Consider the following 27,211-nt stretch of genomic DNA (forward strand, 5'->3'; position numbering starts at 1 on the left):
ACCTGCAGCATGTCTTTGGGATGTCTGAGGAAACTGGAGTACCTGGAGGAAAAACATGCGATCGCAGGGAGGACATACAGACTCCACACAGAAGGCACCCCATCTGAGAATTGAACCAGAGAACCTCTTGCTGTGAGACAGCAATGCTAAAGGCTGCACCACCATGTCTAGGAGTCTAAATAAATTGTCTGACCTTGAAACCTTCCTGCATTTGGAGCACATTCATGTGTGTACTATTACTGAAATTTGATCTAAAATGCAGAAAGCACTCCCTCTATATCAAGGTTGTGCACCTACCCTTTCTTTAAACCTGATGGAAACTGCAGTGGAGTGTTCATATTTGTTAAAGATCACATTACCTTGAGGCAGATTCACAGAGACCCACAAAACAAATTTATTGAGATGCAAATCACACTAAACAAAACCAAATATTAGAACATGTTACAAGATACTCTCAAATCCCCTCATAAACAATGTTTGATTCATAAATATACTGAATGAACTTCAGATACACAGGAACTCCACCATCCTGGGAAACTTTAACTAACTATAATAAACTGGGTTACCTGTACCTTAAATGTAGGTTTTGCCCAAACCTTTCTTGATTTCATCGACATGAACTACGTAGACCTATAGTCAAAGAACCCACTTGAGGACAAAATATTCTTGACCTGGTCCTGACAAATATAGCATCAGTACGCACTATACCACCAGTACACCCTTTCTTAGTTATGTCTGACCATAAACTGGTAACTTTCTCCTAAATAATGCAAAAACCCTCAGATGTAAATGCCACTGTATTCAGTGACTTCAACCTTACTAGCCTCCTGCAGATTTATGATGAAGTCTTGATGACGTTAGTGAAACTTATGCCATAGTTAATAATGACCGCTCTGGGTGAAGTAGACATTTGACAAAATATTAAAAGGTTTATTGATGAGGGCTGCAGAGGGGTAAATTGATGAGCTGATAATGGTAAGCTTGGATGAGGAGAAAGCAGAGCAGAATATTACTAGAGGAAGGAAGTTTTCAATACCGTTGGATATTTGATAGATTTTATCAACTACATCATGGCACTATATTCAGGCTGAGTAGCCAGGTTAGAAATTCATGGTGAGTTTTCTCTTTCCATAAATTTATCATAGAAGACCTATCGGGGGGGGGAGGGGTCCCCCTGTCACCAATTTTATTTGGCCTATACCCATTGGCTGAGGTGATCTAAATATCTGTTATCAAAGGGTACAACACAGGAGGTAGAAACATAAGCATTTTGTTATCTGAAAATGACATGCTGATATATTTAACAAGGCCTGAGCAAGATCTGAATATTCCTTTTTTTGCATCTGGAGTGGTTTGGAATTTTTTTGGGAGGAGGTGGTTATAAGAAGCAGCTGGGGAAGTATGGGATTTGTTGGGGGGGGTTATAACATTAACAGAATACAAAGCAGGGCAGTGGCAAAAAACATTCAGTAGCACAAAGGGTGAGAACAGATTTCGTATTCATATCTAATGTTTAACATTCAGGAATCCTGTTGGGGAATTGTGAGGAGTTAATAAAGAGGCTAAAGTTGATTTGAGGAGAGAAAATGAAATGAATGGAATTAGATCAGAAAATTCAAGTGATAAAATTTGTGTTGCATCTTCTTCTTCTCCTTTACCCATTTCAGACTTTCCTGATTCATATTCTTGGCCACTTTTTAAATTAGATTAAAATATGATGATTGATGGAAATAGTTTATTGTAAAACAAGAAGTAAAATTATGCGGGAGTCTCTTTTTTTTGGTCAAACTGTGGGAGGAGAGGTGAGTTTCTTTATGTTTTAAAGCAAAGCATAGGAACTTAAAACAGCTATTCAACAATTATAATTTGCAACTGCAAATAATGTGCGTTTGCCTCTTCATAATATTAGTACTGGTGTTCCAGAAGAAGAAGAAGGTCTGAGGATCTGGAAGGAGAGAAAGACTAAACTAATATTTTGGAAGCAATTAAAATATGATGATATGTGGGGCACTTGGAATCAAATTAGACATTTGAGCTGAGTATCTGCTTAAAGCTTGAATATGAAAGGATGCAGAGGAGTGCAGTAATTTTACATCTAAATGACACTGTTGGGGGTGGGAGGAATCCACCCACTGTGGTACATTAGTGACAGATGTTATAGGTAACCAACTAGTGACCAAGTGATCACTTACCAGAATGTTTAGAGTACCAAGAGATTTGAAAGGTTAAGACTGGGGCAGGGTTGGTATAATGGTTAAGATCACAGATACAAGGTACAAGATTTGATTCTGACCATTGGTTATTGGCTAAGCTTGTAATAATTTGTAGCTAGATAGCCTAAAATCTACTTATGACAAGAAGAAACAAACCTTTGTCAAAAAATATAAAGGTTGATATTAAAAGCCAAGGATACTTATGCTACATACCAAAATAAGTCGCTAAATCCAGGATTTTTTGCCTGGAAGTATTTGCACAAAGTTTTTGCACACCAGAGACGTTGAGAGAAGGCATACTAAACCAAGCTCATTACATTACAGAAGATCATGGAACCTGTATCACATACCATTAACTATTAAATCAATCAAGTCTGCTCCTCAGGTTTAGCCATGTAGACTTCCAGGAGAGGGTATGGTGGAAATCCACTAACTGTGCATTAACAGTCCCATGTCCCATGAAGGTAACCGCACCTGTAGCAGGGTAGTCACCAAGCAAATGTCTTGGCTGTTGGTGTATGTTAAACACCTGTCTTTTGATGGAGGTTGTAACACAGAGGATAATTAAAAATAAGGGCATTCATTTTGTACCTGTCAAAGCCTTAATTCATATAAAAAAGAATTGCAAAGATTTCTGGGAAAATTGCTTGGAAAGTATGTGACAATTACTAAACCACTAATACTGCCAGTTTATGAAAAACTAATAGAATTAACAAAAGTTGAACAGGCATTAGTAAGTTTAGTAATGACAATAGCTAAAAAAAGCAGTGACTGGAAATCTAGTATAATTGTTAAAGTAATCAATATTGTTGATAAGGTAGAGAAGACAGAAAGTAGAACTGCATTTAGATGGCTTGTATGGTACAGTGAATTACTGTAACAAGATTTGGTATATAAAGCAAAACACATCCATGCATGACCTTCTGTAGCTCTATATTTTTGGTTGCTTTATTACTTTTGTGTTATCTTAGATAGTGTTTGATTAGAAATGTACATGTTTTGTTAACCCTACTGCAGATTTATTAACACAGATGAGATTTATTTGAGTCAAGAGGATCCCCAAACTAACTGTGTGAAAATAAGGTTATGGAGCCTGAATATGTTCTCCTTTCAAAGTTCCTTCTGGAAGTATTTGCTTGATGAATGATGTTTACTTGATGTATACCAAATGTGGAAAATCAAATGGGTAAGAGTGCATGTATTGACTACTGGTGCAGGTGTGACACCTTTCCTGTGGTACATGTCTACATTGTAATGAATTGCAGTGTGTCTTTCCCTCCTAGGATGGGCAATCTGGTATCAGCCATTCCCTCCCTCCCTCCCTTACCTGAACTTGTGTCTCTTGGATTGCAGTCAGGGGTGCATTCCCCTAATCCATAGACCCCAGCTCTTCCAGAGTCTTGTTATGGAATATAGGTCTCCTTGAGGCTAGCCTATATCTCCTTTCTACGTGTGTTGCCTATTAAGTCTTAAGACATGACACTGGCCACTTGGGGTCTTGAGAAGGATTTCCAGTTTATGGTCTGCACTAGACTTCCAAAAGAAGACTGTGCCCAGTCAGTCTGCATAGCTAAACCTGAGGAGTAGACTTGTTGATTTTATGATTAGTTACTGGTCCGTGATGCAGAGCTCCTGATTTTTTGTAATATGATGAAGTTGGTATGTCGTGCCTTCTTTCACTGGCAAGATCACCAAAACTGGTATGCCCTTACATACATTCAAACAATAAAATCTGGGAAAATGGCCAGACACAAAATGCCAATAAAAGATCTTAATGAAATCAAGATACATGTAGTAACTTGAAGTAAAATAAAAGAGATTAATATTCTAACTGCTATAATAAAATGCTGCCTTAAAAATCACTTATAACATGCATTAAGCAGTATTCTCTTGGTAGGTACATAATACATGATTAAATGCTCATATAATTATGTTTGATTTATTTTGCAATCATTCATAACTTATGTTTCTCATTATAAATGTATCAGCATTTTATATGAATATTTTTGTATTTTGCCTTATTTGGATTAAACATGTTTTAATCAGCAGGGTATTTTGTCTGTAATGTGAAAAAACTTTGATCAATAGTCTAACAGGTATCATATGTGAAGCAAATTCAATAGCTTAGTTTTCTTTTAGAAGACCATTCAGAATAACTAAATGCAGGTATGAACTAAAAAGGATTAGAAATGGTAAGAAATTTCTTGAAATGTCATGATTCTGAGAGATTAGCTAATTATGCATTAAATGTCTGTTAATACACAGTTAGGACAGAAATCTAATTTTCCACATAACAGTCTTAATTTTCATAAATACTTCCTGCTTGCAGAGCATGCATAATGCATGTGTAATGCATGTTCGATATGTAAAGGATACTTCAACCTTTGGCCTTTTGCCTCAGCCTATGATATGCCCTGAAAACTTCTGATCCCCATCTTACTGTGTGTTATTACTTACATGCTGTTTGCAGTTTGTTAATGAGAAAGTATTCTTCATGCTGGTGTACTCAGTGTTGCATAGACAATCTGTTCACCACTTGCTGTGCAGAAAGCAGTATTTGTTGAATTTATCAGCTGTTCTCCACAAGACATGAAATACAATTAGAAAGCATTTTCCGGTTATTAGTGAGTGTTATTTGTATATGACAGGCAGTATTTTTTTTCTAATCGGAAATGGGGCAAGATAATTATAACAGTTATTAGACAAAAATAAACAGTTTCATTTGTTCAACTACGTCTTACAGAGTTTCTTCATGGCAGCACATCTTTATTTTCACTGACAGTGTCATATTAGAAGATTTCTGTAGATTCCATATTGTAATAAATTAAGTTTAACAACCTGCCATAAATGGAACCCTGGTTTAAACCTGTTTATGGATAGGCCTTACACCAAAGTAAGTCACTTACACAGACAGCAACTCTTTTAGAATCTGGCCCTTCTCCATATGCATTTGTTGTACAAGACACTGACATGGACACATCTGCTGTAGTGATTCTGCATTTGCTATCATTGTCGCTTTCCTTTATTTTCAATGATTTATGTATTATTCTGTCACATTAGTCTGATTTCCTTCTATCACGTCTGGCATTTCAGTCAGAAAGCTGTAGCTGTAGCTGCTACTGACCTTCATGCCATAGTTTTGAGTTTGATTCTGTCAGTATTCACTTAGAAACTGAGTGACTCTGAACAGAGCATTTAATCAGACAGTGGGCTTGTGTTGTCACCGAGAGGAGGTATTTGTGTTTAGAAGTCTGCTAGGCTATCAGATCAGTAGATCAAGAATAAATGAAAGTATGTAGAATGTATTATATCTGGCTTGTGTAAACACAAAGAAATTGCAATGTTGTGAAGGATATGATGTTAAACCCCTACAAAAGTAAGGGAAAAAACATCTACCAGCACCTGCGAGTTTGCTAGAGAAGTGCACCATTCCATCATCATCTTTAAAGCAACTCATGCACCTATTTTTGGAGGTGCTGTGCAGTTCCAAGGAGAAATTAACCAGATCCCATGGTATCTCCCTCCTTTGATCCAGTCATTGTCAGACAAGAAGAGGAGTTAACGGCTTTGTGATAATTTTGTTATTGTTCTTTTATCATGCAAAATACCCAAGTAAAACGGTTACAAAAATCTTTGTTTTCTTCTGGCCCTCTTTGTGGGTTGTGGTAATGGATGCACTCTACCGTAGTTGGAGCAGAAGAACATATCTTTACTGCACTGGTAAAAAAAAACATACGCTCATTTTTTTTTTTTTGGCTTGCAATATATGCCAATGATAACTGTGATTTACTTAGCAGAATTAGTATATAAACTTTCATTTGTATATTTTTATTTGTTTATGACATAGTTGTGGAACTTTAACTAAACACACATTCATGTTGCAGAGAAATAAAAACACAGAAGAGACCTCGGCCTAGAAATGAATCAGAGCTCCAAGCATGCAACCCAACATTTTCCTTCCAATGTGGGCCATGTTTAATGTGATTCCTTCTATCTCCAGGAAACAAAAAGGCATAATTTTGCTCATTCTGTTCCATACGATATGTAGATCTAGTTATAGCAGCATTCCAAAACTGTTTTAATATCTAACCAAAATATGATCCAAACCAGTACTGAAGTCTCTTGGAGATATAATAAAACCAGTAACCAAAAAATGTCTGAAAACTGAGCTGCCAGGATGACATTGACACATGGTGATTTCCTGGATAAGTATATTAGAATTTGTGATTTTTTTCTGGAGAAGGATTACCCCCCTTATTTGGTTAATGAAGAAGCAAAACAGGTCCAACAGGGTTAGGGCCGCAAATACATCCTCATATTGGGGAAAAGAGAAGGGGAACATTAAGGAGATATAAATGATATGAAAGACCCTGACAAAAAAGAAACTTATGTTAGGTCCTTTACTATTAAATATAACAGTCATACAAAAGCCATACAGAACATTATGACTAGATGTTTTCAAAATTGCCCAGCAGTTTTTTCTGAACCTCTTATTTTACTTATAAGAGAGGGCATAGCATTAAAGAAATTTTTGAAAAGGGCAAAAATAAATAAATAAATAAAATAAACAAAAAAATGCCCAAATAGAAAACAAAAGACCTAAGGGGGCCTATAAATGTGGTACTTGTAAACAGTGCCCTTATGTGTTGAACAGTGGTAGTAGTCACCTTCCAACTGCAGGACATGAGTGGAAGAGTACTAAATACTTTGTCTTAGCAAAGGTGTGGTTTATTTGGAATCCTGTAAGGAATGTTTATCATTTTATGTAGGAAAAACTGAAAGGGCTTTGAGAAAAAAAGGATTTATGAGGACCTGAATGATATTGAGAAAAAGGTGGAAAAACACACTGTATAGATATTCCTTAAATTGTAAGATAGTGTATTTACTTTTTTCTATTAGAACAGGTGGTCTGTGATCTGAAAGATGATCAATAGAAAACATTAATTGAATACTGCAAACTTCTGTGGCAGCTAAATTTAAATGCCAGTAACCCTCTGGAATTGAATGATCATGTTTCCCTTGCCCGGTGTTAAAATTACAATCAGCAAAGTTATGATACAATGAGTGCATTATTTTGGTCCCCTGTCAATGCAAGTTTTCATTTAATTTTTTTATTAATTTTTATTTTCATATACAAAAGAATTATTAAAATTTCATGAGTCAAAGATTAGTTTAGACTAAATATTTTGAGCATAGTCTGTTTTTTGTAACAAGGGACTTCTTCTAATACTTTCGGCTTTTCCCGGTTAGGGGTCGTCACTGCAGATCACCTGTCTGTTCATGATTGGCAGTAGAGTTTTACAGTGTCGAGTTGCCAGGCCGGCACCCAACCTTCCACAGAAGGCACACACACACACCCACGCCTAGGGCCAATTAGAGTGTCCAGTCCACTTACAGCATGTCTTTGGGATGTGGGAGGAAATCGGAGCACCCGGAGGAAACCCACTCGACCACAGGGAGGACATGCAGACTGCACAAAGGCATCCCAGCTGAGGATCAAACTGGAGATCCTCTTGCTGTGAGGTGGCAATGCTAACCACTGCACGACCGCGGCTGCCCTTTTGTAACAAGTGACTACGTATGTTTTATACAGTTGCTAAGGTGTTTTACGTAGTTTGTGGGTTTTTGAATGAGTTGTGTTAGGTAAATACACTTTGAAGGAAATGATGTCAAAAAAGTAAACATCACCTACCAATGAACTTTGAACTGAGGATATAAATTAGTTTGAAAGTATTTCTTGTACTGTTCTGAAGTCTTTGTTGAGATGAAAGTGCTTAACTTGTATTAAACGCTATTTGGTTATTTAATTTAAGGTATGCTGTCTGCCTTATTGTTTTCAAATGGCCAGGAGAGTTTTCAAAGGTATTTTTTATTACTAATCTGATCAAAATATTCATTAAAACTATTTCATTTTTGCATAAAACATATTACGTTCTTTTCATAGCTCTGTGTCTTTTCTTGTTACCACACATAATTACACACACACACACAAACAAACCATCAATTACAGTCACTTATATGGCTGTGTACACCTTAAATGTCTGATTGTAATCAAATGAATGAATAAATATATAAATAATGGGCCAAAATTACATTTTAGCTTTCTGCTGTCAGAACCATAAACAGCACACTCCCCTGCAACCCAATTCCTGTTGTGCCCTCTCAGTATTTAAGAGCAAAGACCCAAAATTATGGATATATTTTACATATTGCTCTTATGTAATTAGAAAGTTGTTAGTAATACAGCATCTGATGTTGTCTATCTTCATTCATTCTTGAAAGATGGATTTGTTCCGACCTCTTGGAGCCGACTCGGCCATTATACATAGCTAGTGCCAGCCAAAACCCCTCTTCCATTACCTCAGATCACATTTGCTGCTCTGAAAATTGGACACATCAGCTGATACTCTCAGCTAAGTGCTTTAATTTTTCTACTTCATTGTTGTCTTTTCTAGGGATTTTTGTTAAACGTCTTTGTATTTCTTCTTGGATAGTTTTACATTCCTTTTTGCAAGTGGGTGACTGTTTGCTGCTGTTTCTACTCACCCCTTTACCTAACGGTATTTCTACTTACCATTGTTAGTAACAGGCCTTCCCTTACTTTCCTGTCTTACCGTTGTTAGTCTTTAGATCCCACTGTTGGCATTCTTCTTCCTTTCACTCTCTATACCCTTTGGGTATTTATACTATACTATTGTTGGTAGACCTTGTTAAAAAAAAAACTTTCCTTCTCTTTATCTTTTGTCTACCTGTATGACTTCAGTGTGGATGTACGAGTTGAATTTAATATGGAAGAAAAACAAAAGGGGACATCCGGCTTCAAACAGTGTCACAATTGTGGCAGAAAGATACCCAATTCAGATGGGCATCCTTCTTGCATGTACTGTTTCAGTGCCCCTCATTTGGATATTACTTGTAAAATTTGTCAGGGCTTTAGAACCCATACCCATCTTAAAAGGCTTGTTGAAATGTTCTTTAAGTGAAGACCTATCTAAGGCTGAAACTTCAAAATCACCAAAGCCAGATGTCAAGAAAAGAAGCCACTCTTTGCCGACCTCTCCTTTGGCACATGAAGTAAAGTCCCAAAATTTGCAGGTTCTGACAGTATCCTCAGAACTGAAAGCCAAAGTACAGAAAATGACATTATCAGTACCTTTGGCACTGACATTGACTCAGTCTCTATCGATGCTGACAGTTATTGAACTGATTCAGACCTCTTTGGCTCCGACCACTGTTTTGGCACCTACAACCTTTTTAGCACTGACAATAGTTTCTGCACCCCCATCACTTTCCTCTCATTTGGTTCTGGCTTCCCCTTGTGCACAGCAGTCTATGGTGACAAAAGTCGATCCAGTAAAAAATTCCCCAGACTAGATATTCCCCTTCAGCAGACCCATTCTTGGGTCATCTTCCCAGCCCTTTTCTAGATAGGCCTGAGTCCCCTTCGGGAATGTCAGTCTGTTCTTCCAGGAGTCTCTCTGAATTGGACATAGTTAGATTAGTGGGCCAGGTTTTGGCAGCCAGGCATCTCCCTGCACCTTCACATACCTCTCTCCCACCTGGAGCTGAGGCTGACTCTCCAAGGACTCCACCAGTTTATCCTCCTTCAACCTCCTTTCAATGTTTGGAGTCCTTCACTTTGATGCTCCCAGTACCAGTTAACTCGGTGCAGATGGTGGACCTCACCTTGCCACCGGAGTTGACTCTGTGGTCTTCGGCTCCTTCGGATCCATTGCATACCTGGGACCATGATTTGGCTGTTGGTTCCAAGACCCTTAGCATGATTCTGGTTGTTTCCATAGTGCCATCTTTGGCTCTTGGAGCCATGGCAGTTTCAAGCCCTCAACCAACTCCTGCTCTGGGTGGTGGCTTGTCAGAGCGGGGTGTGACCCTGGTTCCAAGGTTGTCTTTCTCAAGGTCTAGGCTCCTATCCCTCTTCAAGCAGGCCTGCCTTCCAGATTATGGAGAGAGCTTTGGCCTCAGCAGCTTTCCAGCTGGCTCCATCCTCATTGAAGTGCCATATTTTCATATTACTACTACATCTGGACAATAGGCACAAGAGCTGCAAGACACCCTGGTTCAGGGTCCCTCCTCTTCTACAGAATTTCCCCCTGGGGAAGACCCTATAAGAGGACATGCAAAGGGAAGCACATAGATTCTCCAGAAGAATCAGTCATTGAAGACACATATTACAATGAAGGGGAAGGTCACCCCCTGAAGATGTCTCTTTTGGAGACATCCTGGAAATACTGAAACAGAGGGGTGACTGGAAGCCCTCAAACCCATCCTCTGAGGAATCTCTGTTCTCGCAAGCTGTTTGCGCCCAACCCTCTACTTCCTGGGTGACCTCTCCAATGGATGACCTAATTAAGCTGATTGTTCAGTGAACGTGGAAGGTTCCTGATTCCATAGAGCCCATTCCCCGGAGGCAAGATAAAATTTTAACAGTCCCAGAAGATCAGCTCCATTCGTCTAAGAGTCTAACAGTGGATGCCATGATGGTGGTGGCAGTCACCAAGAAGGAACTCGCTGAGAATTCTGCTGTCCATCCTCCTAACTAGGAGTCTAGCATGATGGATAGATTTGGGAAGTGGGTTTTTGCCTCATTGACCTTCGCTATTAGGTCCTTGAATTTCTTGGCACATTTTACTAGACTTCAATGGGATCTGATAATGGAGCTTTCAGACACCCTTACAGGAGCTCTGTCTGATGAGTTTTGGGACAAGTTTACCTCACAGCTTGCCACCCAGTAGTCTATTTCAAGCTTGTCCATGTTGCTCATTGCCCATGCAGCCGAAGGGATGTCTAGGGCAGGGGTACAGGCATTGCCATAAGACTTTGTGGAACCCTTCCAGTCTTCCTTCATTAATGCTGCGGTTGATGCATCCTCTTTGTTTGGCCCAAAAGTTAAAGATACTCTAGCCAGGTGTGAGAAGGACAGAAAGACCCTTTCTGCTGTGGGCATTCATTTTTCTACTCCTCGATCCTATTCTAGGAATCAAAGGAGTGAGAAAATGGGGTTCAAAAAATCCCAAGGGCCTTTTCATGACACATGTGGTGAGTACTCCCCCTGGGGCAGAGGGGGGTACTCTTCTGGAAAATGTTCTCCCTCCCCATGGCAGAGGGGGGTCTGTGTAACCAGGGCTCCAGAGATTCCTTTTCTGGACAACCCTACCAGCGCTCCTGAATGGAGGCCCGATTGCTTACCTCTGGAAGCAGTCGGGGGAAGATTTTCACTGCACCAATCTGCCTGGGTTATGATAACTTCTGATTCCTGGGTGCAGAAAATTATCACCAGAGTTTATCACATCCCATTCAGTCTTTTTCCAAAACTTCAAAAACAAATCCTCAATGTTCCACCCAGTCAGAGGGATCTATCAGCAGTAGAAATCCAAAAGCTGCTTCTAAAAAGAGTCATCCAAGAAGTCCCACCAGACCAAAGAAGATCCAGATTTTCCTCAAGATTCTTTTTAGTGCCAGAAAATACAGGTGGCTGGCGACCAATTCTGGATCTCAGCCTATTGAACAAATTTGTAGAACAGACAAAATTCCAGATGGTCACAGCTCAGTCTATCCTTCCCTTCCTCGAGGATGATTGGATTTGCTCGATAGATCTTCAGGATGCATATTTCCAATTAAAGGTGGAGAAGCACTCCAGAAGATATCTCCACTTCTGGCTAGGAGCCAGTCATTACCAATTTTGAGCACTGCCATTTGGTCTCACCACAGCCCTCAGGGTGTTCACCAAATGCATGGCAGTCGTAGAGGCTCACTTGAGATATGACTTAGTTCTTATATTTCAATGCTTTTATAATATTGTCTTTCTGTATACAGAAGTTAATTTGTTTCTCCTATATGCTGTACTAGTTATCACTTTTAAATATCTTTTAATATTGTCTTTCTGTCTGGAGCTTTTATCCTCGGGCCTCCATGGAAAACGGGCTACCTTGGCCCAATGGACCTTCCCGATTACCAAACTGAAATAAATAAAATAAAAATAAAAATAAAATAAATTTAGAGTGTTTCCATATCTAGATGACTGGCCTCTCACTTCGACTGTTGCATAGGCATCTACTGCTCTATGCAACAGACTTTGTGCTACACCTCGCAGAGACTCAAGGCATTTCCATAAACAGGGAAAAGTCACAGTTGACTCCCACACAAGATCTAGAGTTCATAGGAGCAATACTCAACAAGATATACTAGTAGCCTCTCTTCCTCTACACAGGCTGATGAAGCTAAGGTCACAAGTTCAAGCGATCATCTCCTGAAAGAAAGATCTGAAGTAGTTACTTCATTTGCTCTGCAACCTGTGGGTATCGGATCCGATCTCGGATCTGAGCCGGCAGCTTCACAAGCTACAAGATCCGAGCTCCCAGCTCCTCCCCCTACCCATAATTCCCTGCCACTAACTGTATTACCTCAGATCGTTTTTGCCGCGGCTGTAGACAGCTACTTTTTGAAGAGCTCCTTAGCTGACTGGTGAGATTGTTCCTTTTTTCTCTTTGAGAAAAGCCTTTTCTTAGTGTTGATTGTGGTGTGTGTGTGTTCAGAGCCTATAGCCAGTATAGTATGTTAAATAGTTTCCCTTTTTTGTTTAGTGTTAGTTTTTCTGTGTCCCCCCTCCCCCACTTAGTGTTTGGGTGTGCGTGCGTTGTGGTAGAGAATGGCTGAAGGGCCCAAGGCTGTTTTTTCAAGATGTACTGAGTGTGGCCATAAGCTTTCCCCTGCTGATGGCCACACTTAATGCATTTTATGCCTGGGGGTGGCCCATTTATCAACAGACTGCCAAATCTGTGCAGCTTTTAACCCCCGGGCACTTAGGGACAGGAAGAATAAGCTAATCCTGGCTGGCTTGCTTCCCCAGGATTTGGCTGCTTCTTCCTCTCCCACCAAGGCTCAGGCTGTCTCCACAGCCCCAGTGCCTTCCGTTCCCCCCGCTCAACCGGGGACTCAACCTCCCGCTTCGAGTTTTGAGTTCGGGGGACTCTGGTGCCTCTTCCTCTAAAGAGAAGAGGCACAAAGGCGGGCTGAGACTCAACCCTGAGCCCCGCCATCTAAGCTAGCTAGCTCTTCCTCGAGGGTTTCTGGATCCTCCCCCTCTCGGCTCCGTTCGCCTCATTTTTCACTGGAGCCGGAGGAGGAGTACCGGTCTCCCTCGAGGTTGTCGAGGCGACCCTCCAGGCCTGCCTCGACGACTTCTTCTAGGTCGACCAGGAGCCTCACCGATGTCGATATGAATCGGATGATGCGACGATTCCTGCAGACCCAAATGCAGATGGGGGGTGCTGTTGCCTCCCCCCCTCGGGGGAGAGTGCGGCCTCTGTCTTCGCTCTGATCACTCCTTCTCCAACCCATTTTCAGGTTTAGGAGTCATTGGATCTGGGCCCTTTCGGAGCTGGGGTTTCATTGGTGCCTAATAGCTCCGGTCTCTTCGACGCTGACCATGCCCTCGAGTGTTTCGGATCTGAGTTCTCGGGGCTGAGGGCCGAGTGTTGGATCCGGGGGAGTTGATGTGTCTTTGGCGCCGCTGAGGTCGGAACACACTTCTCTCTCGGATCTGACTGCATCGGCTCCGACTCCGGTCCCTACCTCGGAGCCGAGGAGATTGCTCTCGGAGCCTGGGGAGAGTAGTTCTCCTTCAGCTTTTGAGGTAGTGGAGAGGGTGCTGTCGAGATCCTCCAGGTCCCCAGTCCGGGCTTTGGATCCTCCTGCACCCCTGCTGCATATGGGTCTATCCTCTGTCATCCATCCATTGGGACAGTCTGCCCAAGCCCTCCAGCCCGTTCCTGTGGAGGAACAGGAAACTGTTGACGAGCCCTCCATGCAGCCGAAGGGATGTCTAGGGCAGGGGTACAGGCATTGCCATAAGACTTTGTGGAACCCTTCCAGTCTTCCTTCATTAATGCTCCGGTTGATGCATCCTCTTTGTTTGGCCCAAAAGTTAAAGATACTCTAGCCAGGTGTGAGAAGGACAGAAAGACCCTTTCTGCTGTGGGCATTCATTTTTCTACTCCTCGATCCTATTCTAGGAATCAAAGGAGTGAGAAAATGGGGTTAAAAAAATCCCAAGGGCCTTTTCATGACACATGTGGTGAGTACTCCCCCTGGGGCAGAGGGGGGAACTCTTCTGGAAAATGTTCTCCCTCCCCATGGCAGAGGGGGGTCTGTGTAACCAGGGCTCCAGAGATTCCTTTTCTGGACAACCCTACCAGCTCTCCTGAATGGAGGCCCGATTGCTTACCTCTGGAAGCAGTCGGGGGAAGATTTTCACTGCACCAATCTGCCTGGGTTATGATAACTTCTGATTCCTGGGTGCAGAAAATTATCACCAGAGTTTATCACATCCCATTCAGTCTTTTTCCAAAACTTCAAAAACAAATCCTCAATGTTCCACCCAGTCAGAGGGATCTATCAGCAGTAGAAATCCAAAAGCTGCTTCTAAAAAGTGTCATCCAAGAAGTCCCACCAGACCAAAGAAGATCCAGATTTTCCTCAAGATTCTTTTTAGTGCCAGAAAATACAGGTGGCTGGAGACCAATTCTGGATCTCAGCCTATTGAACAAATTTGTAGAACAGACAAAATTCCAGATGGTCACAGCTCAGTCTATCCTTCCCTTCCTCGAGGATGATTGGATTTGCTCGATAGATCTTCAGGATGCATATTTCCAATTAAAGGTGGAGAAGCACTCCAGAAGAAATCTCCACTTCTGGTTAGGAGCCAGTCATTACCAATTTTGAGCACTGCCATTTGGTCTCACCACAGCCCTCAGGGTGTTCACCAAATGCATGGCAGTCGTAGAGGCTCACTTGAGATATGACTTAGTTCTTATATTTCAATGCTTTTATAATATTGTCTTTCTGTATACAGAAGTTAATTTGTTTCTCCTATATGCTGTACTAGTTATCACTTTTAAATATCTTTTAATATTGTCTTTCTGTCTGGAGCTTTTATCCTCGGGCCTCCATGGAAAACAGGCTACCTTGACCCAATGGACCTTCCCGATTACCAAACTGAAATAAATAAAATAAAAATAAAATAAATTTAGAGTGTTTCCATATCTAGATGACTGGCCTCTCACTTTGACTGTTGCATAGGCATCTACTGCTCTATGCAACAGACTTTGTGCTACACCTCGCAGAGACTCAAGGCATTTCCATAAACAGGGAAAAGTCATAGTTGACTCCCACACAAGATCTAGAGTTCATAGGAGCAATACTCAACAAGATTTCCTAGTAGCCTCCCTTCCTCTACACAGGCTGATGAAGCTAAGGTCACAAGTTCAAGCGATCATCTCCTGAAAGAAAGATCTGAAGTAGTTACTTCATTTGCTCTGCAACCTGTGGGTATCGGATCCGATCTCGGATCCAAGCCGGCAGCTTCACAAGCTACAAGATCTGAGCTCCCAGCTCCTCCCCCTACCCATAATTCCCTGCCACTAACTGTATTACCTCAGATCGTTTTTGCCGCGGCTGTAGACAGCTACTTTTTGAAGAGCTCCTTAGCTGACTGGTGAGATTGTTCCTTTTTTCTCTTTGAGAAAAGCCTTTTCTTAGTGTTGATTGTGGTGTGTGTGTGTTCAGAGCCTATAGCCAGTATAGTATGTTAAATAGTTTTCCTTTTTTGTTTAGTGTTAGTTTTTCTGTGTCCCCCCTCCCCCACTTAGTGTTTGGGTGTGCGTGCGTTGTGGTAGAGAATGGCTGAAGGGCCCAAGGCCATTTTTTCAAGATGTACTGAGTGTGGCCATAAGCTTTCCCCCTGCTGATGGCCACACTCAGTGCATTTTATGCCTGGGGGTGGCCCATTTATCAACAGACTGCCAAATCTGTGCAGCTTTTAACCCCCGGGCACTTAGGGACAGGAAGAATAAGCTAATCCTGGCTGGCTTGCTTCCCCAGGATTTGGCTGCTTCTTCCTCTCCCACCAAGGTTCAGGTTGTCTCCACAGCCCCAGTGCCTTCCGTTCCCCCCGCTCAACCGGGGACTCAACCTCCCGCTTCAAGTTTTGAGTTTGGGGGACTCTGGTGCCTCTTCCTCTAAAGAGAAGAGGCACAAAGGCGGGCTGAGACTCAACCCTGAGCCCCGCCATCTAAGCTAGCTAGCTCTTCCTCGAGGGTTTCTGGATCCTCCCCCTCTCGGCTCCGTTCGCCTCATTTTTCACTGGAGCCAGAGGAGGAGTACCGGTCTCCCTCGAGGTTGTCGAGGCGACCCTCCAGGCCTGCCTCGACGACTTCTTCTAGGTCGACCAGGAGCCTCACCGATGCCGATATGAATCGGATGATGCGACGATTCCTGCAGACCCAAATGCAGATGGGGGGTGCTGTTGCCTCCCCCCCTCGGGGGGGAGTGCGGCCTCTGTCTTCACTCCGATCACTCCTTCTCCAACCCATTTTCAGGTTTTGGAGTCATTGGATCTGGGCCCTTTCGGAGCCGGGGTTTCATTGGCACCTAATAGCTCCGGTCTCTTCGACGCTGACCATGCCCTCGAGTGTTTCGGATCTGAGTTCTCGGGGCTGAGGGCCGAGCATTGGATCCGGGGGAGTTGATGTGTCTTCGGCGCCGCTGAGGTTGGAGCACACTTCTTTCTCGGATCTGACTGCATCGGCTCCGACTCCGGTCCCTACCTCGGAGCCGAGGAGATTGCTCTCGGAGCCTGGGGAGAGTAGTTCTCCCTCAGCTTTTGAGGTAGTGGAGAGGGTGTTGTCAAGATCCTCCAGATCCCCGGTCCGGGCTTCAGATCCTCCTGCACCCCCGCTGCATATGGGTCTATCCTCTGTCATCCATCCATTGGGACAGTCTGCCCAAGCCCTCCAGCCCGTTCCCGTGGAGGAACAGGAAACTGTTGACGAGCCCTCCTCGGACAGTCCCACCGAGGAGGTCCCTCGTAAACGGAGGTGTAAAAGGAGGCACCTGGACTCCCCTGAGTCCGTCAGCACAGACATGGATTTGGATGAAAGGGAAGGTTCCCCAAGGTCACCCCCCCCCCGAGGATGTCTCCTTCAGAGACATCATGGAGATATTGCGTATTAGAGGGGGGTGGTCTGCCCAAAAACCTTCTGCGGACGAATCCGTCTTCCTGGAGGCGTTTGAGGCAGGCCCGTCTACCTCCTGGGTGTCCCCTCCGGCTGACGCCCTGGTAGACCTTATTACTACCAGGGCGTGGAAGGAGCCCGACACCATGGAGCCAATCCCGAGATGGCCCGACAAAGTCCTTAGCCCCCCATCAGATAGACAGTCATAGGCCAAGGGGTCTCCGGTCGATGCCATGTTGGTGGCAGCTGCCACGAAGAGAGAACTCGCCCAAGAGAGTTCTTCGGTCCACCCGCCGGATAAGGAATCTCGAGCGCTGAACCGCATTGGGAAGCGGATGTTTGCTTCAGCGACCTTCTCAGTGAGGGCGCTGAATTATATGGCACATACCATTAGGCTACAGCGAGACTTGATTAAGGAATATGCTGCAGCCCCCCCCCGGAGTCCATGTCAGTCGAGGACAAGCAGGTGTTTTCGACTCGTATGGCCACTCTAAAATCCATTTCTAACACGTCCATACGGCTACTCTCTCATGCAATGGAGGGAGCCGCGAGGGCCAGCGGAGCCAGGGTCATCTTGCGGCATCATGCCTGGCTCTGCCTTTGTGATTTATCGGAACCCTTCAAGGCGTTCTTCACGAATGTGCCCTTTGAAGGGTCTTCTCTTTTTGGCAAGACCGTTCGCGAAATGCTGGTCCAAAGCAAAAAGGACGGGAAGACACTTTCTGCCGTCGGGGTCCGCTTCTCTAATCCCCAACGATCCTTCTCAAGGAATCAGAGGGGACAAAAGAAGTTGTGGTTCTGCAAGTCTCAGCAATCCCTTCCAGCTTTGGACCCCTTGTCCTCCAGAGGCAGAGGGAGGACAAGGTAGACACCGGCCCAGAGGCAGAGGGGGGGCCACGTAATTTCGGGTCTAGAGAGCCTTTCTTGGACAGACCCGCGCAGCAGCCCTGAGGGCTTACCCGACTGTCCATCTCTGGAGGCAGTCGGGGGGCAATTGACAGAGCATCTGTCAAATTGGGAGTCCATTACGACAGATCGATGGGTGCTCCGGGTCATATCCAGAGGTTACTCCATTCCCTTCCTAAGCCTTCACCCTACAAGCAGACACCTCCCCAATGTTCCACTCGATCAGAGGGAGGCAGTGGCTTCGGAGGTTTCGAAGTTGCTAAGAAAAAGAGCCATCCTGCCCGTACCCCCAGATCAGTCTGGATTGGGTTATTACTCCAGGTTCTTTTTAGTGCCAAAGAAGATGGGGGACCTAAGACCCATCCTAGATTTGTCCGCTCTGAACCTGTTCATCCCCAAGGAAAAATTCCGGATAGTCACACTTCAATCAATTCTCCCCTTGCTGCAGGAGAATGACTGGATGTGCTCTATAGACCTCAAGGATGCGTACTACCACATATTGATGGACAGATGATCCAGAAGGTTTCTCTGCTTCTGGCTGGGAGCCAGTCATTATCAGTTCAGGGTTCTTCCATTCGGCCTCACCTCAGCCCCCATGGTGTTCACCAAGGTCACGGCAGTGGTTGCAGCCCACCTGAGACTTCAGGGCATTCAGGTTTTCCCATACCTAGACGACTGGCTCCTTACCGCCGCCAACAGGCATCAACTCTGCGTTGCAAGAGATTACGCTCTGACTCTTGCCCAAAGTCTAGGCATCTCAGTGAATCTTCAAAAATCCTTCCTTCACCCCGTACAAGTATTAGAGTTCATAGGGGCCAGATTGGATACCCATACTTCTCGAGCCTTTCTGACGTTGGACAGGCTGAGCAGCTTGTCGCTTCAGGTGTTTACTCTTCTTCAGAGCCAGGCTCCTGTGGTGGAGTTAGTCTTGAGGGCACTAGGCTCTATGGCAGCGGCAATCGGTCTATCCCTTCATGCATGCTTGTGAATGCGGATTTTACAGTGGACCCTCCAGGTTCAGTGGTCGCTATTACTCCACCCGTTAAGCTCTCCAATCCCACTGAGCAGAGTTTGCAGAGACTCCCTTCTTTGGTGGCTTCACTCTCGAGAGCTGAGGCAAGGGAGACCCTTTGTGATTCCCCCACCCCAAGCCACGTTGACCACGGATGCTTCTCGCCTCGGGAGGGGGGGCATTGTTCGGGCAGAACCATCCAAGGCACGTGGACTTCCCTAGAGACCGCTCTGCATATCAATGTCCTAGAGATGAGGGCGGTGCTTTTAGCATTGCAAGCTCTCCATGACCTTCTACCTGTGGGGACTATTGCAATCCAGGCAGACAATACGTCGGTAGTCTGGTACATAAATAAACAGGGGGGGGAACCAGGTCTTATCCCCTTTGTTGAGAAGCTATGAGAGTGTGGGAATGGGCGATATCCACCAACCGATTTCTAGTAGCAATGCACATTCCGGGACGGTCCAACATATTAGCGGACAAACTGAGTCGGATAATTCTCACTCCGTACGAGTGGTCTCTCAATCCATCAGTTGCGAAGCAGATCTTCCGCAAGTGGGGTTGGCCTCACTGCGATCTTTTTGCTTCTCCATTAAACACAAAATGCAGCGAGTACTATGCAATACTTCCCGCCAAGGGGGAGACTCCCAGAGATGCTCTAGTTCATGCTTGGCCTCTCGGTCTTCTTTATGTTTACCCTCCCATTCCGCTTATGATGAAGTTCATGCAGAAAGCCTCTCGGTTGGGGAGCAAAGTTATCCTCATAGCCCCATTCTGGCCTCACCAGATCTGGTTCCCATACCTGCGGTCTCACAGTTTAACTCCCCCTTGGATACTGGAACCCATTCCAGACCTGATTTCACATCCCGCAGGATGTCAAACCCCGAACCTGGTAAACCTCAAGTTTGCGGCTTGGTTGATCCAGTTCCACTGATGGCAAGGACTCCCAGTATCTCATCACCAGTGAAGGCCATTCTGGTAGCGGCTGATAAGCCGGCTACCAGGAAAATATATAATAGCAAGTGGAAACGCTTCTCCATCTGGGCAACAGACAAGGGCCTGGATCCTTTTACAGTTCCTATTCCGACAATCTTGGACTTCCTGTCACTGATTTTTCGGCAGGGAGCAAGTGCTTCTATGGTTAAGGTGCAGTTAGCAGCCATTTCCCATTTTCATATGGGAGATGGAGTAGGGTCATTGGCATCCACAAAGTTATGCAAAACGTTCTTGCGAGGCATCTTTCTCTTGAAGCCTCCTGTGAAAACGGTGATGCCTCCATGGGATTTGACACTAGTCTTGCAAGCCCTGACGAGTCCACCCTTTGAGCCTGCAGCCTCGATTCCTTTAAAATTCTTGTCCTGGAAAATGGCCTTTTTGGTAGCTATTACTTCTGCCAAGAGGGTTTCGGAACTCCAAGCACTGTGTATGAAACCCCCTTATCTCATTTTTCACAGGGATAGAGTGTCTCTCAGGACTAACCCGTCTTTCTTATCTAAGGTGGCTTCGGAATCAAATATCAATCAATCAATCAATTTGCCCTTGTTCTTTCCAAATTTTCAGAATAAGGGGGAGTACATATTGCACAAACTGGACATACACAGGCAACTACGTTTTTACTGGCACAAAACTAAGGATTTTCGCAAGTCTGATCAGTTGTTTGTGTCCTTTGCAAAATCAGCCAGGGGAAGGGCCATTTCTAAAGTGACCCTAGCAAATTGGATTTGTCAATGTATAGTTCAGGGGTATGCATCTTCGGGCAAACCAGCTCCTATGGGAATACACGCTCATTCTACCCGGTCCATCGCCACCTCAGCAGCTTTCTGGTCCAGGGTTCCCTTGGACGACATATGTTCAGCAGCTACCTGGTCCTCTTCTCATACGTTCATTTCTCATTATAAACTGGATATGATATCGAGAAGTAGGGCTTCTTTTGGCTCTGTGGTGCTTTGGAATATCCTTCCATAAGGCCACCCAGGTTCATTGTCTAGGTAGCTGGGGACTCTGTCCCACAGGTTGCAGAGCAAATTAAGTAACTACTTCAGATAAAGAAGTTATGTACTCACCATAACGTTCCATCTGAGTAGGTACTTCATTTGTCTGCAACCATCCCCCCTTGCCATCCCCCTAACCTTTTTTCGGGTTTTTTTCTGGTCACCTGAAATTTTGCTGTCTTTAGGTTAGGTCTTCAGTATACCTCTGTCGAGGTTATGACTTAGATTGGGCAAAATCAATCTGAGGTAATACAGTTAGTGGCAGGGGGATTATGGGTAGGGGGAGGAGCCAGGAGCTCGGATCTTGTAGCTTGTGAAGCTGCCGGCTCAGATCCGAGATCGGATCCGATACCCATAGGTTGCAGACAAATGAAGTACCTACTCAAATGGAATGTTATGGTGAGTACATAACTTCTTTTTCCTGCTTACTTGGTACTACAAACTCTGGGGTCCATGGCAGCAACTATAACCTTAGTACCCCAAGGGAGATATCACATGAGGCTGCTTCAATGGCTCTTGGCATCACAATAATCGAGTCTAACATATCTGGTGTCCCATCCAGTCCTGCTAACAAATCGCTGCAAAAAGGATTTATCTTGGTGGATGAAGCCAGAAGAAAATCTATGGGATCGCTCCTTTTCTCCTCCTTTGCCCAAATCCATAGTGACCACGGATACTTCCCAGATTGGGTGGGGGAGGGCATTATCTGGGAAAGACTGTCCAAGGTACTTGATCCCCGCAAGAGACCAATTTGCATATCAACGTCCCAGAATTAAGGGCAGTGCTTTTAGCATTGCAAGCATTCCCATCTGTCCTTCCTTTGGACACAATTGCAATTCAATCAGACAATGTGTCGGTAGTCTGGTATATCAACAAACAAGGAGGAACCAGATCCTACCCTCTATGTCGGGAAGCCCTAATAATTTGGCAATGGGCTATTGCTTCCAACCGCTTTCTGGTAGCAATGCATATCCCAGGGAAATCCAACATGATTGCGGACAAGTTGAGTAGATGTATTCTGCTGCCTCACTAGTGGTCTCTCAACCACAACATAGCAATGAAGATTTTTTTTTTTTGTTGGGGCCAGCTGTGCTGCTATCTGTTCACCTCCCCAATAAACAGCAAATGCAGCAGCTACTTTGTCCTATTCCGCCCTTATGAGGAGTCACTGAGAGACACACTTCTCCTTGATTGGCCCCTGGGACTTCTTTATGCCTTTCCCCTATTCCACTAATCCCCCAGATTTTGAGGAAAGCCAAAAGGTTGAGAAGCAATGTAGTTCTCATTGCACCATATTGGCCCTGTCAAGTCTGGTTCCCCTTTCTTTGGCCTTATCTGGTTCACCGCCCTTGGATTCTGGACCCGACTTTGGACCTATTATCTCACCCTCAGGGCTCGGTGCATACCAGTCTCCAGAACCTCAAGCTGATGGCTTGGTATCTCCAATTTCAGTAATTGACAGTCAGAATAACTTATCCTCTTCGGTACTAGGGATTCTTCTGTCTTCCTATAAACCATCCACCCGAAAGCTTTACCAAAGCAAATGGAAAAGATTTTTGATTTGGGCCTGTACCGACAACATAGACCTTTTCTCAGCATCAGTGGACAAGATCCTAGAATATTTAGCCATCCTTTTTGAATTGGGAGCTTCTACTTTCACAATTAGAGTCTGTTTAGCTGCTATTTCCAATTTTCATGACGGACTTAATGATCATTCCCTGATGGCTCATCTTTTGTACAAAACATTTCTTAAAGGTGCTTTACATTTAAAAGCCCCATTCAAAGACCCGATAGCACCATGGGATTTGACCTTAGTTTTACAAATCCTAGTTCGTCAGCCATTTGAGCAGCAGCTACTTGTGACCTCAAGTTTTTGTCTTGGAAAACCCTCTTCTTGGTAGCTATCACATCGGCCAGGAGAATTTCTGAATTGCAGGCTTTATGTGTAAAGCATCCTTACATCATCTTTCACAAGGAGAAAGTGTTGTTAAAAACCAACCCGTCCTTCCTCCCTAAAGTGGTATCAGAATCTAATATTAATCAGTCTATAGACTTGCCTGTCTTTCCAAATTTTTCAAACAAAGGTGAATACTGCTTACACCTGCAGGATGTCCATAGACAATTACATTTTTACCTGGACAGAACAAAATATTCTAGAAAATCGGACCAGTTATTCTTATCTTTTCAGGACCCAGACTGGGTAAACCAGTATCAAAAGTTACCTTATCAAGGTGGCTTAGAGATTGTATTACCTTTGTTTACAACCGGAATAAACTCAAACTACCTGCTCCAGTTAGAGTGCATTCCACTAGATCTGTTTCTACTTCAGCTGCCTTTCATTTCAAGGCCTCCATGGAAGATATATGTTCAGCTGCTACATGGGCTACTCCTCATACCTTTATCACTCATTACAAATTAGATATGGTGTCCAGGGGATGAGCATCCTTTGGCTCTATGGTACTCAGGGATAACCTTCCTTAGGGCTGCCCAGGACCTAAAGTAGCTGGGGACTCTTTCCCATCTGTCAAGAATGAATGAATATTGACAACATCAGATAAAGAAGTTGTCCTTACCATAATGTTCCATCTGTGTTGTCGATCTTCATTCATTCTTGACATCCCACACACCTTCCCCCTCCAAGAGACTTCTGGAGGATTGGACCTATTCCTGGGATGCTACAGGGTTATTCCTTAGACAGGGCTTCAGTATTTTCTCTACTTCTCTGCAAACTCAGTCTGAGGTAATGGAAGAGGGTATTGCCTTAGCTTGGGAGTTTTTGGCTTGTGCGAGCTATATATAACAGCCGAGTCGGTTCCGAGAGGTCAGAACCGAACCCATCAGTCAAGAATGAATGAAGATCGACAACACAGATGGAACATTATGGTAATGACATAACTTTTTTATTGCATTATCAAGCATTATCTGAAAGATATGAAGTCTGAAACTCATATGTTTGTCATTATTTTGTGAGTGTAATAAAGAAAGATTTGCCAGGAAACCACAGATTTTATGAGAATCACACCAAAACTGCAAGGCAAAGTCTGGGACATTCAAAAGTTATGCCCTCTGCCTGAGTACACACGTGCCCATAAATTACAGTCACTTATGTGATTACGCATATTTTAGATATCTACTTGAAATCAAATGATTGCATAAAGACAAATAATGGCTTAGGCGGGTATTTCAGCTTGCTGCTGTCAGAACCATACAATACAACCCACTGCAATGTCCTCTGCCTGTCAACTTCTTAGAGTGAAAAACCTAACTCTAGGACAGCTTTTAAATATTGCTCTTGCATACTTAGAAAATTGCTAAAATTACAAGCTTTTGCATTAACAAACATTTTCTGAAGGATATGATGTTGAAAACTCATGTGTCTTTTATTGTTTACTCTCCACATTTCTCAACAATTTGCTAGAAAGACATTCATTTTATGAGGAACATACCAAAATGTCTCTCATCTTTTCTGAAGAATTCCAGACAAAGGCCCAGAAAAGAGTCAGTATTTAAATATTACACAAGTTCACTTAAAAGGTTAATAGAGTAAATGGTGTTGCATCAACATGCATTTTCTGAACAATAATAAATATTTAACTAATGACTGGCATTATTAACTGGCTGTAATCCTCAATTTATCAGAAAATGAAAACTTCTACAAGGGAGTTGAGGGACAGAGTGAAAATGTGGGCCAAAATCAAAAACATTCTGCAAAATCAGGGACAGCTGAAAATCAGAGCTATGCACTCTGCCTAGGCACGTATACAAACACGCACACACACAGGGAAAGCAAGCACTGTAAAGTTACTTACCAGATCCACACTAAACATGGGTTGGCAATTACTTTTGCACTGCATAGAACCATACTTTTTTTTTTTTTTTTTAGATCTCCCTAGTGTTAGATTGCTTGTCTACTACTGGTCCATTCTGACTGTGACAAGCTCTAAGAAGTCTTTCTCTCACTGGCTCTACAACTGAGCCATCTAAGCCAACGAAAGAGAAGAAATCAGAGCTGTTTCATGTCAAAGTGTAGCTGCAGATTGGACACATTTAGAAGATGAAACTGGAGTGCTCTGCCAAATGCAAACTGCTGAGATGTATGGCTCCATGGCCTGGATATGAATCCTGAATTGTAATCACTCTGTCTGTTGAGTTTGCATATTCAACCCTGGAATACATGAGCTTTCTATAGTATAAATAAATAACCTTCAGTAACCTCCCACCTTCCAAAAAGAATTTGACTGACTGGCTGATACTTTAAAATGTCGATGCATAGTGATAGTGGCACAACAGGTCGTGTACTCATTTCTGATGCTGGAAAATCAGAATACTTGGGTTCTCTTCCCATACCAGGCATTTAGCTTCATTCTGAAGTATAGTTAGAGCATATAATACAAAAAAAAAAAAAAATATATATATATATATATATATATATATATATATATATATGTTAATGCTTCCTGTGGTCCATGGTTTAATTCCTTCAGCCTCCACTTGTTTGCTGTATTACTGACGAAGTGACTTAACCAGGCAGCAATTCAAGTTTGATTGGGAGAACTGGGCTAAGCTCCTCAGCGGTTTCCTGGACTGCGTGCCTATCCTATCAACCTATGAACCCCCAATGAGCTTCCTGGGGGTATTAAGCATTAATGGAAAGTCTCTAGTTTGCCACATCCATGTAGTTGTAAACAGGGGCATGATTTCTGACTTGTGTAGATTATGGTAACTAGAAATTGGATTACTATGACTTATTTAATTATCTACGGTAGATTTAATGAACAGTAGTCATGTCTGTTGTTTCAAACTATAATGACATGCAGTAAGTATTTGCGGCCTGATTCTACTATATGCAGTAAAAGTCTTTTATCTTTAGTTCTCAGAAAAGTCAACACTTAGAAAGTAGTCAGTAGTTTCTCTGGAGGTTTAATGTTTTTAAGATCTGTTGCTGTTACCTGCATTGTGAAGTCTGTACTTTGATTGCTTTTTACGAACTTACAACCTTAAGCTATTATTTTACTTAGAGCAGATAGTATTGACTGTGTGGAAAAAATGAACTTCATCTTGGACCTTTAGAAGGAAATAACTATACTAGAACAGCAAGGATAATGTGTCCTGAAGCTTTCTTCTGGCTGACATGGCTGACATAGCTTGAACTAGCGATTCAGAAGGTGCTGTCTCACAGTTAAAGTAGATCAGAATGACCTGGTACACAATAAAGCTGTTAATATAGTAGTACATTAGTGGACTAAAATATAAAACACTGTTTAACATTTTCCTTATGAAAATTATACATTTTTTTAGTACAGCATGCATTAATATGCTGTTTTTTTAAAATATATTTTTACGTCTTTTATTTGTAGCATTTGACATTAAAAATAAGTTTTCCTTTTGTTTTCTTTGAAGGCAACAACTTTGTTACCATTTAAGACCTAGCTTATCACGCATTTTCCTGTTTTACTTATCTTCTGCAAAGGCTGTTCAGTACTACATGCACTTTTCTTGTAAGTGAAGCATTCCTACAAGCCCATTTCGGCAAAAACAATTAAATGCAATATTTAGCTGTGAGTTTTGTTACTAAACGCATGAGTAATGATTCTGTGCAATCACTGCTTATTTGTGGTAGCTGATTTTCTCTAGCTAAGCTAAGCAGTTCCCTCTGGTTTGGCAGGGCAAAAAGATGCAATGATTGCTATTTATTTTAATTACCTGGATGATTAGTGCCTCTGTGCATACAACACAAAATCACTGGGGAACTTGATGAAACTCAGCTGGCCAGTTCACCCTAGTTTAGCAGGTTCACTTATGTAATATTTATTTGAGAGGCTTGGATACCAGCACAAACATTAGAATTTCTACATGCACACTACTTCACTTAGTATTGCGTGTCTTTCAAGTCTATTTTAACCATGGACTGAATGTGCAGTAGGAACACAGTGTAGGGAAAAGCAGAGGGATTGCAGAGAAGATGTTTGTTGAGCTGAAGGGTGGGAGGAGGAGTTACGAAGGGTAAAATGACATTCCTTATTGATCTTAGGACATTAGCATCATGCCCGTTATGGT

The sequence above is a fragment of the Protopterus annectens genome, chromosome 2.part2 (assembly GCF_019279795.1).
Source record: "Protopterus annectens isolate FY-2018-M chromosome 2.part2, PAN1.0, whole genome shotgun sequence".
NCBI lineage: Eukaryota > Metazoa > Chordata > Ceratodontiformes > Protopteridae > Protopterus > Protopterus annectens.